Consider the following 16,020-nt stretch of genomic DNA (forward strand, 5'->3'; position numbering starts at 1 on the left):
GCAGCGGCGCTGTGAAAGTCCACGGCCCACCTATGTCAGAGCCAGCAGCCCACCAAAGGCAGCGGCCCACAGGTAAAAAAGTCCCGAATCTCCCGATGGCCAATCCGAGCCTGCTCACACACACACAACTGAAACCAAAATAATTGACAGACATAGGCCTATGTAAAAATCTCTCATACACACATGTGAAACACACACACACACACACACACACACACACACACACACACACACACACACACACACACACACACACACACACACACACACACACACACACACACACACACACACACACACACACACACACACACACACACACACAACACACACACACACACACGGGGGGGAAGAAAAGGAATGTGGAGCGGCACCTCACCACTTCATAAGGAGCTTAAACGTGACACTTTTCGAAATCCCGTTTGTGTCCCCCCACTTTACAAATAGGCCTATGTTTATTATAATTTAACGCAAGCCATCATCGCCACGGAGGAGCACACAGCCTCTGTGAGACAAGAGAGAGAGCTAGAGAGAGCACACCTTTATCTATTTAATATAGCCTAGGTGTAAAAAATAAAGTAAGAAATCATTCCAATGTGTACTATAGGACAGTAAAAAAAAAAAAAAGTTTAAAAGGGGAGTGATTAGTAAAATATGCATAAATAAAAAGAAAGAATGCTAACTAACATAAGATAAGAATAAACAAGTTTCAATGATTTGTTATTGCTGATCATATTCTAAAGATGTTTGGATTATTGAAAAGTATACAGCTCCCTTCCATCTGGGTGTTGAGAGATGTATCCATAAATTCATGTTGTGCTCAAAGTGCACCGGATTGAGGCATTTCACTTCAACATTTAGAAAAAAATATTCCCGGGGGTGCATGCCCCCGGACCCCCCTAGAGGAGGGGTGAGGTCCACCCCAAAATAAAGCAGGTTAAAATAATTTTCTTTTAGTAAACACTGCAAACGGGTCCCACAGACCCAAACAGCACACAAAGGTTAAAGGTAAGCATAAAATGTTCAAATGTGCTAAATATATACTCTGCAAAAAAACAAAAAAAGAGGAGTAAAAGTAGCTCACGACTTGTTTTATTTTTTGTAAGTAGCTCTCATCCTAAAAAAGGTTGGAGACCCCTGTTATAGAACGTACATTTGACCATTTTAAGCTTGCCTAGCATTTTATTGGAGCGATGGGGAACAGGTGGGAATTGAAAAGGGCCACCTGTTCAAAGTGGGGAATGACAGAAAAAGTGTGAGAACCACTGGCCTACATGATGCGGTTAAAACAAATTTAAATAATTGGTTTGAACCGCATAATAATAATGACGGCCGTCCGTTCTGTGATTCTCCAGAACACACAGATGGCCAGTCCGCCCCTGTGTATTATTTTCGATGAGAGATGAGCAGATCCCCACTGGGCTTTCAACTAAAGACGCAGCCACGCAAAAACTGTGGCATTTGTACAGCTCCTTATGGGTAGCCTAATGCAATGTGTGAAGTGCCAGTGCGCTCCGGCAGCACTACACCCCTGATCGTTTTAGCACGGAGGAAGGCAGCAGCAAGTCGACTGGATTTAGAGAGAGCGGGGCTTTGTTGCGTGCATGGCTTCCTTCTGCAGGTAACGGGGAGACGCGCTCTGGCGGCGGTCTCGTTCATGATCCGAAAATAACATTTTAATATTTTGCACACTTATTCCACTAATTCCTGCCACTGGTTACGGTGCCGCGTGCCATCACTCTTCTCCTGTCATCATATTTGTGGCAGTGCCGTATAGACTGAGAGTTACGTCATCTCCGTTCACTCCAATGGACCACTTTTTTACAGCAATGGCGGATCGTGGAGCCTCTCAATCGTTCCCCGGAAGTTAGCGCCAAGGCTAGCAGCGCAGTAGAGTTGCAGCATAATAGACCGTTCGTGACGGACTTTTGAAAGGTAAGAAGAAGTTTAAAGATTTATATTGCGGATATTATCAGTACATCTGATTCAAATTAACATGTGTATTAAAGGATGTCAGTGGGTTATCCCTAAATTAGTAGATTTAGGGAACGTTTACAGATAACAGATAAAGCTACCGGATCAAGTTAGCAGCACACGTTGAACAGCCTTTTAATTGTAAATTCCGTTCTATTAATGTCATTTCGTCCAACATTGTTGAATTAGAGAAGAGGGGCTTATAAACGGGATTGTATGCGGGGGTGGATGGAGTTAAATATTAGATAAATATAAAGTTTGGTGCGTGTAAGAGTGAGTGTTTTTAGCAGAGCCATATTGTGTCCTTATGATTATGTTGATTATTACCTGTCTGTATTATGTTGCAGCTCAGCTGATTTTGGATTGATGTCAAAGGGAGAGGGACTTAAGTGAGAGTGAAAACACAAGGTAAGTTTAATACTACTGTTTTATATAAGTAAGCATACTAAACATGTATTCTATCACTGTATTATATAAGTAATCTTTTTAGTAACCTACTGTATGGCAGGTGGAGGGGCAGTGATGTTACAGGTGGAGGAGCAAGACTGCAAACTCACAAGACAGAGAAATCAAAGTTTGTTCTCCAGAGAAGAGGTTGATTTCACTTCAATTTTTTATTTCATATTTTCTAAAGATGTAGAAATGGCAAAAAAAAAACTTGAGAGGTGTAACCAAGACAACTGTAACAACATGAGTAGAGAGCCACCAAGGTTTTTCAAGTCCCTCTCTCACTCCATTTTGCCAACCCAAACTTCCAGGTACATGACGGGACACCTTGCTTGTTTTTGTTGTTTGCGCTCCTCTGGCTGGGTGCTGGCAGGTGGAGGGCAGTGATGTTGGCAGGTGGAGGGGCAGTGATGTTACGGGTGGAGGGGCAGTGATGTTACGGGTGGAGGGGCAGTGATGTAAGCTGGGTGCTGACAGGTGGAAGAGCAATGTTTAGTCCAAATATTTCCATTGCAACGACTAATGGAAATGATTGCAGCTGTGGATCTGTTTGGGGGTTGCTGGATGTGGTAGCTTGGCTGCTGTTGTTCCTTTTCACCTTTTTGGATTGGCTCTTGCTTCCAAAATGGCCATCTTTTAATTTTATTTTTTTTCTGTCATTTCTGATTTGTTTGGCCTCAATTCTCAGCCTCAGCCGTATGAATCTTTTTACGAGTTTTTGTTGTACTCCACAGCATGACGGCAGCCTGCTAGAGAGGGCCTGAGCTTCTTTCTCCAAGACACCCACTGCGTTGGGGAGCTGCATGAGGGAGGAACCAGTCTTGGTCCTAAATAGTTCCTCAATCTGGTGAATGAAGTCAAAGGCTTCTTGGGAGGGACGAAAAAGAGCACCTGCCTTGAAGTCTTTTAAGTCCACTAACAAGCTGTTGTCACCAGAAGGACTCTCATCATGGTGCTCTGTTGCAATTTTGCATTTTTCACAGATGCTGGCAAACTTGATGATTTTGTGGACGATGTAGCCTGCAAGATGGAAGAGAATACATTTCTCAGTTTTTGTGAGGTCAGGTGCAGCTGCTCTGTTCACCGCCATCAGCTGTTCCACTCTGACTGATGGAGTGATTTTTGGCTCCCCTGTGTCCAGGAAGTCTGCCAAAAAGCTACTGTGGTCTTCCTGATAGCTCCCAGAGCTGATGGTGGTGAGGAACTGCCCCACAGATATGATTCTCAGTGCATGATGGAATTCCACTGGAGTTGGGACAGGATTTTTAGACCTCACACAGCTGAATGTATTTTCAAGGCAGTCTTGTGTGAACCTTGACGTTAACACAAACCTGTGTCCTTGTGTAAGCATCTCCTCTTGTATGGCCAAAATTGATGTTGTTGCCATTATCACCCCTGTTTACACAATGACGATCGAGAGTGGGTGGTGTCCGCCCTCCCTGTCTCTCCTCACTAGCCATGTCCTCTCTTTCTTCACCCTCACTTTCCTTTCTCTCAGTCTCCTCATCCCTTCTTCCCTCAATCTTTGAGACTAATGTAAGTAGAAGACATGATGGCACTGTACATTTTTGAACATTTAAAATATTATACCACTTAAAAATAAGAAATATGACTTTTGTTACTAAGAGTTCATACTTATTATACCTGTGTGACCTTTCACACTATAGCTGTGATCATGAGCTATGGGCTTTGTAGATACAGGTCCCAGGGTGAATCGTGGTGCAGGGGCCCTTCTGTTTTTGACCACAGGGCGATGCACGAAGATGGTGGGTATAGCCTCTGCTCTCAGCCTAGTCTTGCCCTTTTTAGTCTTGACAAACTGGTCTGCATCAAAATGTGCCTGCGGAGTGACTTGAGGTTACTTCACACACAGAACAACTCAGTTTTGTCTGCCCACATACATATTCCATAGTGGTTGAATACACAGTATTAGGAAACACTTTATACTTACTGGACATGTTATACTCATTATATACTGTATATAAAATATGACCAAGAATGTGAGACAACTTTATAGAAATTAATATCACATCTATTACTGATGCCATTTGTCATACTTTGTTAAACTCACAAATAATAAAGTTCCATAACTTCAGTTGGGAACAAAGACCACACCTTATCTCCCCAAGGCAATTTCCCATCCAATAGGTGTGCTATATAGGTGTGTATAACCCTTTCTCCTGTCTGTTACTCCCTCTCTCAGCACAAGAACCAGAGGGGGATTCAATGGAGCCTGAATACCTGCACTGAGACCCTCACCCTGCACCCTGAGTCTCAACTCTGTGTTTTTCAAGCCTTTCCCAATGGTGTGGTTTTCGTTTTGTGAAAAAGTGCAAATGCAGTGTTTGTATATAATTACCTCACATATTTTTTTGCTGTTGGTCGTGAAATTGCTCCTGCTGACTTGAGCCAGCCATTTTTTCCTCCGCTCTGTGTCAGTGGGGAAGCCGTACATTCGTACTCCTTTCTCGGAGTGATTTGAGCATCCCCAGGCAGCACAGCAAACCATGGTGGCGACTAGGAGGCAGCACAGCAAACCAGGACAACACGGAGGAAAAGGCACAGACAAACTGCATGATATGCTATTCAATTTTTATTGAATTCCATGTATTTGCAATGGATGTTCCTAAAACAACACATTTAACATCATCATCATGCTGCTGCTGCTGCTGCTGCTGCTAGTCCTTTGATAGTCACCTGTCGGTCTCCTGTCCTTTCTGAAAGCCATAAAGATGACATTAGTCATTTAGATAACTTATGTCCTCAATTACCATGGGATTACTGAAACTACCATGAATTTAAGAAAATGGTAGAAATTAATCTAATCTGAATTTTGAAGCAGTCCTTTAGATCCCCTCCCTCTAAATATATCAATAAACATTAGAAAATGATGCTCCTGACTACTATACAAGTTTAAGAAGATAATATTGGTTTGAAAGAATTCAAAGCTATAAATAAACAGCAACAGGCTCTTTAACCAAGGCACTGTTAGCCTAACATGTAAACTAGTTGTTCACACTAATCCTAATATTATCACTTAATATTAGCAAATTCTATTTTATTTTTTAAAACATATTGATGTAAATACATACACATATAAATTTGTTGTATAAATATTGCAAATCAAAACCTTTATTCACTAATAATTACCAAAAGTCGAAGTTCTATCTCCTGTTATCAATGCATTCACATTGCCCGCCATGAACTTCCGGGGAACGATTCTCGTCTGCATGAACCACGTGACGATAACCGTTTTTGGACTACCGCTGTCGTAACTCTTCTATCTATACGGCGCTGATTTGTGGCAGTCTAAAGGGATGTTTGACAGTTTCCTGTTTATTACAGTGTGTACACAGTCAAGTGGTGTAGCTACCAATTATGTGGAGTGTTTGATTTAGTCCTGTGTGTTCTATTCTGAAACGTGTAAGGACCTTCTCTTCCCTTGGGCTCCTGCACCATTTTGCGCCTAACCCTACGTGTTTTAGAATGCTGTAAAGATGTATTCTTCCTGTGTCACTGAGGTCCCAGTATTCTGGCCAATGTTGTGTTTATAATCTTACCCCTTGTTAGCAAATTTATACTTTTACCTTTTGTCTCTGCAGCAGAAAGGTGAATATTCTCAGCAGTTCAAGTTTAGCCATTCATCACGGCATTATTTATTAGATGCACACATCTCAAGAGACTTGAGGACAGAGAGAGAAGGGGCGTGACTTCCAACGGTCTTATACCCCAGGTAGTGACATCATCATCATGTGCTACAGCACTATCCAATGAACACAGTAGTAGTCGCAGCTACTTACATAAACAATATGGTACACAGTATTACATGGAGTATACATGTCTCTGTATGTTATACCTCAACACCCCTGCTTTACTTAAAGAGCATCTTGCAGGGTTTTTTTTTCTTCTACATTTATGCTTGAACTTGCTTGAAAATTACAATTAAAAAAGTGAATGTAGGATTTGATATGTTTTACGAGACATAAGGGCAGGAATTCAGAGGGAAAGGAGCAATTTTGAGCTCTGCTCTTAAAAACTGCTTTTTTTTAAGGTCATACGTCAAACGCGTCATATTACATCACAAAGGGTAAACATCTCCGCTCTCTGACCGTGGGTATAGTTAGTAGTTGCGTTGAGTTGAGCGGTTGTGTTTTAGTGAGCTGGTATTTTTCGGTAGTTTTACATTGTATTTCACCATTTTAATCATGGTGCAGTATTGTGTTTGTGCAGGTTGCACAAATACCAGCCTGTCAGGACATCGAGTCCACAGTTTCTCTCACGGGAAAAGGACCGGCGATAGCGTTCATTCCTGGGTGCGTTTTGCATCCACCTCCCTGCAGCACATACTCTCCACAGCTTTATCAGGAAACCGTATTACATCTCTCTCCCACCCCCCTTCGCTGCACTCTCTCTCTCTCCCCGCCGGTACACGGCACCGTAAGACATAGTGTGGAGTTGCATTAGGTAACGCTGTGGTGGCTGTACTGCTCCAGCCGTCTCCTTTGTGTTTGTTTGTTTCCCCCTGTCTGTGTTGTTTGTGTGTGCGTGGTGGCTGTCACTCCTGGCTCCCGGCTCAACTTCCACTCACCTGCTGCAATCAGCTGTGCACCCTCCCCAACTACACACCTGCTTTACATCAAGCCATTTACAACGGCATATCAACGGAGGCTCCACAACCTTTCTCCGCCAGATCGTCAAGTATCAGCCGTATCTCGCGTCTCCCCTCCGGTACACTGCACCGTAGTGTGGAGTTGCATTAGGTAACGCGAGATATGGCTGATACTTGCGCATTAGTTTCTGTTATGGATCAGTATCAACAGTCCTGCCAGTAACGTTACTATATTATCAATGTTACTTTAGTTATAGCCTGATATATGATAGCTAGCTTCACAATGTTGTGATGTGACATTAGCTAACATTCTGTAGCTAACGCCGGTCACTCACCAAGATAGCTGCCCAGTTCTCCACTGGTTCTCCTCACACCACAGCTCAATTTCTCTCCGATGGCCGTTATTTCTTCTAATCATTGGCTGCTCCTGGTCTCTTGGACGCCTAGCAGGCTCATAATTATAAGGTTGTGGTCCGTCATATGCATTCGAATATTCATGTTCAACTTCTGTGTCTTCTGTGTCGAAACTAGCATTGGGATCCATGTTTATTAATACGTTACACCGGCCGCTCTCCACCTTGTTTCCCCCATGTTACGTCACACGCGGGAGGTCACGTGCCGAGGCTTTTTTTAATGCAGAAGTGAACATTTCTTACAAAAACGACGCCAGATGTCACTGTAGTGTATATTTCTGTATATATATATTTTTTAAATCTAGTGTATTCATCATTTTCCTACACATTTATTCACAGGTGTCTTTAACCTGGAAGTTGCTCTTTAATGGTTTTTGCATGTATAGCAACCAAGTGGGTCTTCTTCTTTGAATTGTAATGGCGGTTGGCAAACTAGATTATATGTGCATCACCTCCACCTGGCATGTGAACCATTAGAATTCAGGGAATAAACCAACTAAATCCTCTATTATTCATGTTGCTTTTAAGTAATTCATAGTGGAAAGAGAGGAGAGAAACTGAGCCGAGCTGGTCCAAAAGAGACTACGAAGTGTAACTGAGCCAAGAGGGGATCCAGGGCAGGAAGACAAGGCCGAGCAGAGCAGGGAGAGAGGTGCAGGGCATGTCACCCTCATTATCTTATTTACCGATATCATGTCTCTTTGTTTAAAAAAGGTCCTTTTGCCAATTTATCAGCTACCTTATCTCCCTTTGAGCTGGAATTCAACACTAATGTTATCAGTTACTAAAAAAATGAAGCGGACAGCGGACTCACATTGATTTTGATTCAGACATTCTGTTACAAACTCAGACACTACCACAGGAGGTAGGACCCAATTGCACAACCCGAGAGACAGAGGTAAAGTATTTGTAAGATACTTTATTTTTCCATTAACAGCAAAAAATGATCATCAAAAGATGGTCTCTACAAAAATGGAGAACGAAAATGAAAACGCTCAAACTTATCAAGACCTCAAAAGAGCATAGACCTGACTGTGGCAAGAGACAAGAGTAAAGCACTGACCATGGCAATAGACAAAAACGAACTAACGAGGAACACAGGGAGACAGGGGAATTTAAACACGTGATAATGAGAAACAGGTGGGATCAATCTGGGGCAGGACTGACACTGATGAGCACAGGGTGAAAACAATCAGGAAGCCTGGAATTAGAGATAAAAGATGAGTGAGAAAACAAACATAAACAAACATGAACCTGAACCTCTAGCATTTCTGTCGGTGCACAACAGTACCCCCCTCCCCCTCTAGGGCCGATTCCTGATGGCCCAGGCTGATTGTAAAAGTCGTGGATAAGAGTCTTGTCTACGATAAATGAAGCAGCTACCCAGCTCCTAGCCTCAGGACCTATGTAGCAAATGTATTATCTTTTCAATTTACACACGGCATCTATTGCACGTCTGTCCGTCCTGGGAGAGGGATCCCTCCTCTGTTGCTCTCCCTGAGGTTTCTCCCATTTTTCCCTTTAAACTGTGGGTTTTCTCTGGAAGTTTTTACTTGTACGATGTGAGGGTCTAAGGACAGAGGGTGTCGTATTGTCATACTGATATTCTGTACAAACTGTGAAGTCCACTGAGACAAATGTAACATTTGTGATATTGGGCTATATAAATAAACATTGATTGATTGATTGATGAGGACCATAACCCCTCCAGTATACCAGGAATTGCTTCCCCCTCCCCCTATTACAGACCTTCAGTAGCTTACGGACCTTGTAAAACTCACCTCCTTCAAAGAACTGGGGCGGTGGAGGGGGCTTGGAGGCGGGAACAAGTGTGCTCTCACACACCGGCTTGATTTTACTGACGTGAAACGTTGGATGCACTCTCATATTCCTTGGGAGTTGCAAGCGTACAGACACCGGGTTGATAACTCTGGACACCGGAAAAGGACCCACAAATCTCTGAGCCAGTTTCTTTGAGGCGACATGGAGTGGTAAGTCTTTAGTGGAAAGCCAAACCTTTTGGCCTGGTCTGTAGGAGGGAGCGACCCTGCAATGGACGTCTGCAACAGCCTTCATGCGAGCTGAACTTCGGAGAAGAGACTGGCGAGCACCAGCCCAAACTCGGCGGTAAAGTCTGATCATGGCATGAGCCGATGGAACCATCACCTCTTTCTCGTTGTTAGGGAAAAGCGGAGGCTGGAAACCATTGACACAATGGAATGGAGAGAGACCTGTGGCTGCCGTAGGAAGAGTATTGTGGGCAAACTCGACCCATGTGAGGTGGTCACTCCAGGTGGTCTGACGAGACAACCTAGCGTTGTTTCTAGTTCCTGGTTCAGACGCTCCGACTGTCCATTTGACTGAGGGTGATATCCTGATGACAAGCTGACGGTGGCACCTATGAGTCGACAAAACTCCTTCCAGAAACGAATTGTGGACCCCTGTCGGAAACAATGTCATCAGGGAATCCATGAATCCTGAATATGTGATTCATCATGACCTCTGCGCTGACTTTGGCAGAGGGAAGCTTGGTCAACGGGATGAAGTGAGCCATCTTTGAAAATCGATCCACCAATGTTAGAACCGTAGTCTTGCCTCTGGATGAAGGAAATCCTGTCACAAAATCCATTGAAATGTGTGACCAAGGACGTTGGGGAATCGGCAGCGGCTGGAGCAAGCCCATCTTGACTTGAGACGAGTTCTTATTACACACACACACACACACACACACACACACACACACACCGGACAAGCCGCTACATACTCCGCCACATCCTTCCTCATGGCTGGCCACCAGAAATGTTGTTGAATCCTGAACATTGTCCTTGTTACTCCCGGGTGGCACAAAAGCACAGATGAGTGAGCCCAGTGGATGACCTTGGAGTGAAGAGCCTCAGGAACAAACAGCAGATTGTTGGGACACTCGCTAGGTGCTGGATTCATGACATTCGCCTTTTTAACGTCCGACTCCACTTGCCAGGAAAAGGCTCCGATCACACGGTTAAGTGGAAGGATGGTCTTGGGCTCTACAGCAAGTGGTTCTGGATCGTAAAGACGATACAAAGCATCAGGTTTTTGATTCTGAGACCCGGGACGAAAAGAGAGTGTGAAGTTGAACCTAATAAAGAATAGTGTCCACCTGGCCTGACGGGAATTGAGACGCTTAGCCTTTCTTATATATTCCAGATTTTTGTGATCTGTCCAGACTAAAAACGGCTGCTCTGCCCCCTCTAGCCAGTGTCTCCATTCCTCGAGGGCAGCTTTTACAGCTAACAGTTCCTTGTTTCCCACGTCATAATTCCGCTCTGCTGTTGTCAACTTCCGCGACAGGTAAGCACATGGATGCATCTTGTTGTCTTCTACAGATCGTTGAGGCAGTACTCCTCCAATTCCCTCATTGGAAGAATCAACCTTGACCATAAACTGGCGCTGGGGATCTGGAATGGTGAGTATGGGAGCTGATGTGAATCTCTCTCTGAGGCGTTGGAAAGCAATGTCCGCCTGGGGAACCCACTTGAAAGGAACCTTAGGAGAAGTCAGAACATGCAGACGGGCAGCAACAGAACTGAAATTCCTAATAAACTTCCTATAGAAGTTAGCAAATCCTAGAAACTGCTGAACCTTCTTCCTGGAGTCTGGTGTGGGCCACTTGGATACTGCACTGATTTTAGCAGGATCCATTTACATTTGATTAGGTGAGATTATGTATCCCAAGAAAAACACCTCTTCTGTGTGGAACTCACATTTCTCTGCGTTGACATATAGCTGATTCTCAAGCAGTTTCTGCAAAACCTGGCGGACATGGTTAACATGAGATTTAGCGTCTGGGGAGAAAATCAGAATATCATCTAGATACACAAACACTGAAATATTCAAATATTCTCGCAAAACCTCATTCACAAAAGCTTGAAACACAGCTGGTGCATTACACAGTCCAAAAGGTATTACTAGGTACTCATAGTGACCACTCTGAGTGTTGAATCCTGTCTTCCACTCATCCCCTTTTCTTATTCTAACCAAGTGATATGCATTTCTTAAATCTAGCTTGGTGAATATCTTGGCAGTTTGAAGCAGTTCAAAAGCAGATGACATGAGTGGCAGAGGATAGCGCTTCTTCACTGTAATGTCATTTAGTGGACTGTAGTCTATGCAAGGTCTCAGAGACCAGTATTTCTTTCCCACAAAGAAAAACCCCGCTCCGGCTGGAGAAGATGAAGGACGGATAATCCCTGATTTGAGTAAAGAGGAGATGTATTCGTCCATTGCTGCTCTCTCAGGTCTCGAAATCGAGTAAAGTCTCCCCTTGGGAATGGGGGCTCCCGGTAAGAGATCAATGGGACAGTCAAAATCTCGGTGAGGAGGTAGCGACAGGGCTTTGGATTTGTTAAACGCTTTCTTTTAAATCATGGTAACAGGGAGGTACCTTCTGTAGATCAGGATAGTCAGGGTGATCAATAATGATTCTACTAGAGTCTGTTGGTGCATTAACAGATTGTGAAAGTTTACACCAGCCAATACAATCCTCTCCCCATTCCTTAATTTTCCCTGAACGCCAATCAATGTCAGGATTGTGGGTCTTCAGCCATGGAAACCCCAAGATAATCGGGTGCTGAGCCGACTCAAAAATATGAAATTGCATGCTCTCTGTATGGTCCTTATTCACAGTAATCTGAATGGGCTCAGTGCAATGGGTAACTCTGAACAACAAGCGGCCGTCTAAGGCACTGGCATTAACAGGCTGAGATAGCAGAACAGTCTTTATTCCTAGCTGACTATGCCCCAGTCCATAAGGCTTTCGTCAGCCCCTGAGTCTATTAACACACCCTGGTCAATGGCCTGATTGTTAATAAAAATGTTTACCTGAGTGACAGGTCAAGGAGGGAAGTCTGTGGGAAGCTTGCTCACCAGCGCCTTCCTCTTGGCTGGTGAGCTCGGTCTTTTACCGGACATGAGGAGAGTTGGTGATCCGACTGGCCACAGTAGAAACAGCAACCCTCCCGAAGGCGGCGCTGCCTCTCCTCCAAAGAAAGCCTGGTCCTACCCAACTGCATGGGTTCGTCTGAGTCAGGCGGAGGCGCTGTCCTCTGACGGTCTAAAGCCGCGGGCAGGGAAACTTCCCCCGGCGGAGCGGCTCTCCGAGGAAAGCCCTGGAAACTGGGATGTCCGTCACTGGTGCGCCGGCGCTCTCTCTCCCTCTCCCGAAGTCGGTTGTTGATCCGGATGGATACAGCGATGAGGGATTCCAGATCCCGGGGTGTTTCCAGTGGAGCCAGCTGGTCCTTTATCGGTTCCAAATAATAATAATCATAATCAACCACCTGACGGTTGAGCTGACGTATTTGAAACAGTCTTCTGCTGGCCTATGTAGCAGGCGATGAGTGGTCAAAAATGTGACTCATGGTCTCTATGAAATCGGCCAATGAGTAACATAGTTCGGTGTCTCGAGACTATTCTGCAGTAGCCCAGGCTGCAGCTCTTCCCGTTAAGTGAGACACGATAAACGCCACTTTACCATGATCAGATGAAAAAGCTCCTGGGTTGTGTTGAAAATGCAGATCGCACTGTACCAGAAAGGCTCTGCAATTCGAGAAGTCTCTGGAAAATCTCTCCGGAAGAGCCAGCCGTAAAGGGGAAGAAACAGCCTGATTTGGGTAAACTGTGTCAGCTGGAGTATTGACAGGCAACCTCTCAGCTCTGGATGATGTCACCGGAAGAACAGTCTGTTGGTGAGTGAAAAAATGATTCATTTGGGCAATCAGTTGTTGCATCTGTGTAGAGATATCTTTTTGATAATCTGACTGGTGTCCTTCCAGCTCTTTCCTTTCCTGGGCAGCTATGCCCAGCTGTTCCTCATGGTGATAAATCCTCACGCCTTGTGCTGACAGGGCGGCCTGAAGCGTTCTTGGGTCGGCTGGGTCCATGGTCAGTTCGTTCTGTTACGAACTCAGACAGATTGGGTAGGACCCAATTGCACAGAGGTAAAGTATTTGTAAGATACTTTATTTTTCCATGAACAGCAAAAAATGATCAACAAAAAATGGTCTCTACAAAAATGGAGAACAAAAATGAAAACGCTCACGTAGTGAGGATCAAACTTATCAATACCTCAAAAGAGCATAGACCTGACTGTGGCAAGAGACAAGAGTAAAGCACTGACCATGGCAATAGACAAAAACGAACTGACGAGGAACACAGGGAGACAGGGGAATTTAAACACATGATAATGAGAAACAGGTGGGACCAATCAGGAAGCCTGGAATGAGAGATAAAAGGTGAGTGAGAAAATAAACATAAACCAACATGAACCTGAACCTCTCTAGCATTTCTGTGCAGCAGCATATCACATCATATGTCATATCACCTCCTCGAGTAAGACTGATGGCAGTTATGTACAATACCTTGATTGGGTGTTTTGATCCTAAAATATGTATTTGAACAGTTGCTCTTTATGTTTCTTGGACTGTTTATATCCCTTTGACCATCTCTCCTTTCAATATGTAATTAATCGTAAATAAGTAACACTATTGATAACATCAGAACTATCAGAACTTTCCGATCCCAAAATATCGAAACAATATGAATTTTTTATTTCATAGATGACATGTCACTTGTTAGACGCTTTTATCTGGAGCGACTTACATACATTCAGTACTGTGGACAATCCCCATGGTGCAATTTGGGTCTTGGAAACACCGACATGCTGACTGCAGTGGGACTCCAACTTGCTCTCCCCTGATCCAAATATGTATATTTTAACATGAGCATCAACTGCGGAACTTCCTTTCGTAATAAAACACTTCAGTTATCATTACACACTATTCTTCTCTTGAAGATATGAAAGCCTATAGGAAATGGTTCTACCATTTGCACAAGTTCTAAGGTAATGCTGTTATTTTCGCATTTAATCAGTTTGACCCATTAGTTGGATTTTTTTGCTGGTTTAGTGAAAGGGTTGTTGCGCTCGTCACACTTTTCCAGTGGTCTGGTAACTTCCTGAACACTGCATAGCATTACTTTTTGTATGGGGCATCCCTCTTCGACCAGGGCTTTTTTAAATATCAATGTTGTTCTCTGCTCCTCAGATTGTGGCCTCTAAAAAACATATTCTGCTGTCAGACTGTGCTTTTGTGGTCAAATTCAGGATGTTTGTTTTCCAAATTTGGGAAATATTGATATGATTATTTGAAAAGGCCAGACTTGATGGCCAAGCTGTCCACAATGGATTTGGTCAGGGTGGTTCTGTAATGTCAGTCACTGCTCAGGTCTGCTTCAGGTCTCTCTCTCTGTCTCTCTCTCTCTCTCTCTCTCTGGCTGACCAGGCACCTACTGTCCGCTGCTGCACGTCACAGCTCACAATCCTCATTATTAATGCTATTTATAGCCAATAAGCTGTCAGGGGTTAATTTAACTGACAGTGATCATTCTACAGGACCTTCTTCTAACATTGTGGTTGATTACGTTTTCAGATCTTTCACTTAAGTTATAGTATTGTTATCAGTATGATGCCTGTACTATACGAAATATGAATGAAAAATACTCCTTTGTAGGTAACGATCCAGCTTGCAAAATGTTGTAAAAGTAGGCCTATAAATTATTACAGGTTTTGTCAGAAAACAAATCTAATACTAGGCTCCTTAATAAAAATAACCCTTTTGATTCATCTTTGCAACTTATTAACATTGTTATTAATAGACTTGGACACTGCTTTTGAGCAGTATTTTAACAGTTAAAGCAATTAGGCTCATTGCTAGAAAGGAAACGTCTGGAATCCTCTCATTCTCTGTCTCTGCTGAGTATGCGCTGAGGAGCCATGCACGTGATGCAGAGGCGCGAGCGTCATTGAGAGTAGGTGGATTAATGTGTGGAGGTAAAGTCATTTAAGTCATGTTCCCTTCAGGTCTGTTTGGAAGTACTGTGAACAGGTAAACGTCCACAACGTTTAACGTCGAAAAACGTGCTGTAGGCCTAAGTAGTCACGTTTTATGGCACTGCTGGATTTCCATAAACCCGGAGCTCATTGACAGCTAAGACGGAAACTTTAGTTTATCTTAATGTGTATTGGAGAGCTGGACCGAGTATGTAATTGGTACGAGAATTATCCCAACAAGGGCTTGTGTAACAACATCCATCCATCAGCCCGGGGGAGATCCTCCAAGGCAGCGGAGCAGCACAGCCTCTGTTATTAGCCTCGCTGTCCCAGCTAGCTGCGGTGTGAGGGAGCGGGCTTTACAGAGGGCCCCTCGGTCCTCACAGTGTCCAGCTCGGCTGAGATAGTAGCAGTTGACCACTAGACACCCGGCTCTCTTTATTTCACATGGGCGAAGACGGCCAGACTCGCCACGGAGCAAACAAAGAACCGAGAGAGACCGGAGCCGGAGAGCCTCTGGACCCGGGGCAGAGAGGGGAGGTATGTGGAGCTGTTCAGTCAGCTGGACCTCAATAAAGACGGCAGAGTGGACATCAGTGAGCTGAAGACTGGACTGGCTGCTCGGGGGTTACAGCGGGGGGAGGCGGAGGAGGTGAGACATGCTGATGCTAAGACAGAACAGGTATGAGCTGTGATATATATGAGGTCTG

The 16,020-nt window shown here is 44.2% G+C and overlaps 1 long non-coding RNA gene and 1 pseudogene across 2 annotated transcripts in view; both read left to right on the forward strand.

Moving 5' to 3' along the window:
• Nucleotides 1-1,781: 1,781 nt before the first annotated feature.
• LOC307014666 lies at nt 1,782-4,717 on the forward strand. Its single transcript, XR_013801285.1, has 3 exons — nt 1,782-1,935; nt 2,322-2,568; nt 4,625-4,717. It is a non-coding gene; the product is annotated as an uncharacterized lncRNA (long non-coding RNA).
• An 11,040-nt stretch (nt 4,718-15,757) lies between these two features.
• The window catches only part of LOC307016191 (mitochondrial adenyl nucleotide antiporter SLC25A23-like), a 124,679-nt pseudogene continuing 124,416 nt past the window's right edge, over nt 15,758-16,020 (forward strand). Inside the window, exon 1 of the transcript in view lies at nt 15,758-15,962. The product of the transcript in view is annotated as a mitochondrial adenyl nucleotide antiporter SLC25A23-like (transcript). The remainder of the gene's footprint in view (nt 15,963-16,020) is intronic.

This window comes from Notothenia rossii, assembly GCF_949606895.1.
Source record: "Notothenia rossii genome assembly, chromosome: 8".
NCBI lineage: Eukaryota > Metazoa > Chordata > Actinopteri > Perciformes > Nototheniidae > Notothenia > Notothenia rossii.